The sequence below is a fragment of the Pseudopipra pipra genome, chromosome 7 (genome assembly GCF_036250125.1).
Source record: "Pseudopipra pipra isolate bDixPip1 chromosome 7, bDixPip1.hap1, whole genome shotgun sequence".
NCBI classification, from domain to species: domain Eukaryota; kingdom Metazoa; phylum Chordata; class Aves; order Passeriformes; family Pipridae; genus Pseudopipra; species Pseudopipra pipra.
In genome coordinates, this window is record NC_087555.1 from 38,361,649 (window position 1) to 38,366,942 (window position 5,294).

Consider the following 5,294-nt stretch of genomic DNA (forward strand, 5'->3'; position numbering starts at 1 on the left):
TCAGTCTGGAACATCAATTAGTGGGAGCCAGAAGATGCTTGTTTGAATCCACATGGCCTCTTCCCCTTCCCAATCAGCTTCCAGGAATGGCTGAGGTCCTGGAGGTACCAGGCAGGTGTGTAAAATCCACGTGGCTTTGGCTTCACTGGAAAACCTCAACCAGCATTTGAAGGACTAAAACCAATTAATGGGTAGAGCTGTGAAATTTTTAGTCATTAAAGGTGGAAAAGACCTCTAAGATCATTGAGTCCAACCATCAACCCAGGTGCACCACTGACCCACATCCCCAAGCACCTCACTGGTGCCATTTGGACTCGATGATCCCGATAGGTCCCTTCCAACTCAGCCTATTCCATGATCTGTGGCATGACGGGGCGGTCGGGATGTCTCCACCAAAATCACCACCACTGCTCTACCATGGTGCCTATCAAGGATCAAACATCCTGGTGGCAAAAAGGACCTCGAAGCAAAATTTAAGGAGTCTGAAGACCTCTTTAGTCACAGGCAGACAAATGCCAGGACCTTGAACCAGGTATTCCATGGAAAGGAGACTTGTCCAAGCGTTTGGAGGGTCTCCATGCCCAGCACCCTTGGCAGGGATTTTTGGAGCCCCCTTCAAAGCCCTCCCAGCCTAAAGGCTCAGGGACCTGGCACAAAAGGCACAGATCCCAGAACATTAAAATTGATTCTCTGCTGCAGATTTTCATTGTTTCCCCAGCGTGAATTTGGTGCAAAACAAGGGGGATACAAACAACAGAGGATAAAAGAGATATAAACTGTCTGGGTTTATTTTTAAAACGCTATTTTTCATATTATTCCACGGTGGCCTCGTGCAAGCACAAAAAGGCTTTCAAAGGTGCGTCTTGGGAGGTTTTCTGAAAGAGAAGAACAAATTATTTATCACATATCTGCACACTGCACGTTGTGGTGCCAGCGGGGTCGGGCTCAGGGGGGCAGATAAAGGCTCCCATCTGCTGACCCACAAACAACAGCGGCACCACCACGAGGCATAAACACATTTGCTTTTGCACAGCTACAAAACAAGGCCCCTCAGCTCTTCCCCCCTCCCTGAGCTGAGGATTTTCAGTTTGGGATGGAGGATAAATCGAGGCTGAACTCAGGAGGAATGAGGAATCATAGAACTGTTATTGTCCAACCTTCCACCACTATCACCACAGCCACTAAACTGCGTCCCCTGTGCCACATCTGCTTTTTGAACACTTGTTTTTTAAACCACTGCCCTGTTCCATCACTTAACCACTCTTTCAGTAACAAAATTTTCCCTAATATCCAACCTGAACCTCCTCTGGTGCAACTTGAAACCATTTCCCCTTCTATCACTGGCAAATGTTCCACGTGTTCAGCAAAGAGACCTCACAGAGCAGCACCAAAGCAACCCCAAAATCAATATATAAAGGCACCTGGGCCTGCAGCTGTGTGTGACAGCAGGAAGTAGGTTACCCAGGGATTACACCCAATTATGCAGCAGGGATGGGAATGATCGGGCGGAAAAACCAGGGATGCCTTAAAAACCAAGCAGCCAAACTTCCCAGCTCAGGTAATTGGAGCCAATGTGGTGGAAAGAGGTGTGGTGTGGGTCACTGGGCATGTCCTGGGGATGGGCATGGTGGGGGCACAGCCAGCCAGCTGGGCAGCCCAGCTGCAGGCCTTTTCTGCCTTAAAAATGCCTTTTGTTGGCTGAACTGTCAGGTGAATTCAGGGGAGGAGAGGGAAATGGGGTGAGGGTTTGCTCTGCACTGCTCCCAAAGCCTGGATTGCAGCGGGAGCAATGAAGGCAGGCAGGCCCCAGGGAAGGGAACAGTGAGCAAGGATTGAGAAATTCATTCTTCCCACAGTGAGCAAGAATTGAGAAAGTCATTCTCCCCACTCCAGCCCAAGGGTGAAACACAGGTTTATAACCAAGGCAGCAACCAGCAAAGGAAGGTGGTGGGGTTTTTTCCTGATTTCCCTGCACACTGGATGAAGGTTTCTCCCCTAAGAGCATGAGATGACAGATACCAAGACACTGGACCTGGGTGCTGTGCACCCCCTTTTCTGGCTGAGACAACCAGAAGGCATCTCATCACCCAAGGATGCCCCAGCACTCATGGAAGGGTCCCCAGGGACACCAAGGAGAAATATGACTCTTAGGGATGGTGCTGTGCTGGACTCGATGATCCTTGTGAGTCCTTTCCAACTCGGCGTATTCTGTGATCCCAATTCTATGATTCTGTATAATCCTGCAAGGAAAGAGCCCTGCAATTCCAGGCCAGCAAAGACCTGCCCCACGCTGTGCTTCCCCTTCATCTGCTCCGTGTCAGCTCCCACAACAAGCCCTTGATCGTCCCCTCATGCCGGAGCTTCCCGGACACGGCTCGGGAATGTCAAATCCAGCCTGTGGTTTGGACTCTCCTGCAAAGCTCCAGGGATGCAACACAGGACAAGGAGCATCCAAAGGTGTAAAAAGGGAACAGGCACCTGTGCTGGGGATCTCACAGTTATTACACAGTGTACATATATCTCTGTATTTCTGCCAGGGTTGAAAAAGCCAAGGACAGTAATTCTGCCCCGGCCACACATTCCTGTCCATGGCAGAGGGAACTGTCAGTAAAAACCTGGCATTTACTTGCCAGGCATTTGCAGCAGGAGGAGCTGGAAGGCAGAGCTGGAGAGGGACATTTTACATGGGCAAATAGTGACAGGATAGAGAGGATAGTTTTAAACTGATAAAAAGGAGACTTAGATCAGAGATCAGGAAGGAATTTTTCCCTGTGAGGGTGAGGAGGCCCTGGCCCAGGTTGCCCAGAGAAGCTGTGGCTGCCCCTGGATCCCTGGAAGTGTCCAAGGCCAGGTTGGACAGGGCTTGGAGCAACCTGGGCTAGTGGGAGGTGTCCCTGCCCATGGCAGGGGATGGGACTGGATGGACTTTGGGGTCCCTTCCAACCCAAACCAGTCTGGGATTCTATGAAACAGGAACTCCCTGAAGGAGGAAGGAAGAGCCCGACCCCCCCCCCCGGCTCCCCCCTCCTGTCAGGGAGTTGCAGAGCCAGAAGGTCCCCCCTGAGCCTCCTTTTCTTCAGGCTGAGCCCCCCCAGCTCCCTCAGCCCCTCCTGCTGCTCCAGCCCCTTCCCCAGCTCCGTTACTCAGTTAATAACATTGTGTTTCTGTTCCAACCCTGTCCTGATGTCCAGGGCAGCTCTGGTTCCTGCTGTCCATCACCTCCATCACCTCCAAACATCTGGGTTCATCAGGGCTGGACCAGGGACCTTCCCACACACTCACCCAGCCCTTCCCAGGCCTCACTCCGGGGCTGCTCCATCCCTGAGAAGTTGCTCCTGCTCCAGGTTCAAAGCCAGGTCTCTGGGACGTGTCTGCTCCTCAAAGAATGAGTTTATAGGACTTGACAGAGTTGGCCTTTCCTGCTGCAAAGGAAGTTACTTTAAGCTTTTTTTTTTTTAAAAAAAAAAAAGGAGCAGAGCCATCTGGCAGCAAACAGCCGTGGAAATATTAGATGTCTAATTATTTATAGAGATACCTGCACAGGGAGGAGATCAGTCCTTCACTGGTCTGTAACCACGTCAGGAAAATGCTCTTCTGATGCAAAAACTACTCTGCAGTCCCTCACGAAAATAGGCACGTTGGGGGTTTGGTGTAGGAGAAACATCATTTTCTGTGCTATTTGCAACCTCAAAGCTGCAACAAGTTTGTTTTCTGCCGGTGGTCTGGGCACGGGTTTATAATAAGACCTCTGGCATCTGAAAGCCATTAAAGTGTAGGGTCACAACAGCCCCAGCCATTAGCAGAGACAAAACAAAGCCAAGCCCAGGCACAGATAATTAACCGACTCTTGTTTCTCCTTAAATCAATAGCCAGAACATTACAGGAACAAACGGCCCAGAGTGACCCCAGGGATGTCCCCGGGGAGGAGGCCACCCCCAAGAGCTGATTTCCAATGGAAATTACACTGCCAGGTCCCGGGCTTTGAGGTTGCATTTCCCTGGTTTGCTTCTTGGAGCGATTTTAATCCGTGGGGAAGACCTCAAGTGGAGCTGGTTGTGGTTTGGAACGGCTGGCTCTCAAATTTCGGGATGGGGAGGGGTGGGTGAGAGTGGTAGAGTCTAGTCAGGGCTTTCCCATGCTGAGGAGTGAGAGGGAAGACCTTCCCTGATGAGAGAAGGTCGGGAATTTTGGCAGAAATCCTCCTGGATGCTGGTTTGGAATGCCAGCTGACCCCTGACATCCCTGCCCCCTCGGCCACTGCATCCATCCCTGGGGAATGTTGGCACAGGGAATCACTCCAAGGCTCAAAGGAGGTTAAATGCAGCCCAGGAGGGATGATGAAGGGGTACCCACATCTCAGCCACCCCAAACTAGAACCTCCCCACCCCTGTGTGGGAAAACAGGTACCACGAGGCCAAATTCCTCCATCAGCCACAGACACCAACCCAGGCAGGAGGAGAGACCTCAGGCAGGGGCTGGGAAATTAGGAAAAGCTTGATAAATGCTCCCACTGCCTTAATTATCCCAGGAGCTGGGATTTAGTGCCTGCGAGGGAAGTGTCTGTTCCTGGGTTTTGACAGTAAGTGCTTGTACATCCCAAATTACCCATTAGAAATTAATAAAGGAAATGGAAGGTAAATGATAATCATCCCTGCACTGCACCTAAAGGGGCTCCAGGAGAGCTGGAGGGGGATTTTGGAGGAGGGATGGAAAGACAGGACACAGGGAATGGCTTCCCACTGCCAGAGGGCAGGGTTAGATGGGATATTGGGAAGGAATTGCTGGCTGGGAGGGTGGGGAGGCCCTGGCACAGGTTGCCCAGAGAAACTGTGGCTGCCCCTGGATCCCTGGAAGTGTCCAAGGCCAGGTTGGACGGGGCTTGGAGCAACCTGGGATAGGGGAAGGTGTCCCTGCCCATGGCAGGGGAGGGAACTGGATAAACTTTAAGTTCCCTTCCAACCCAAATCACTGCAGGATTCTATGATTTGCAAGTTATGGGAGTGCAGAGATGATGAATTCATCAGCTGAACCAATGTAGGAAGGAATGTCCCATGTTTTACAGGAGAATGTCTCAGAAATGAAAACAATCATTTTTACCCCCTTTTCCTTTCTCATTTTGTACAAAGAAGCCTTGCAGACTTACAGCCAAGCACATTTGCTAAGAATAAATGTTATCTCAGTTTTTAAATTAGAAATTAAAGTCTTGTCAGCCTTAGGAGACTGGGAAGGAAACTTATATTATAATACCACAGGAGACTGAAGGCTGGGGAGAGAAAGGGGCTTAGTCAAATGGT

General features: G+C 50.7%; 1 long non-coding RNA gene across 1 annotated transcript; it reads right to left on the reverse strand.

Moving 5' to 3' along the window:
- Positions 1-772: 772 nt before the first annotated feature.
- Positions 773-3,419, reverse strand: LOC135417640 (uncharacterized). The gene is made up of 2 exons (XR_010432165.1): positions 3,283-3,419; positions 773-875 (listed from the first exon to the last, which is right to left on the reverse strand). It is a non-coding gene; the product is annotated as an uncharacterized LOC135417640 (long non-coding RNA).
- Positions 3,420-5,294: the final 1,875 nt, after the last annotated feature.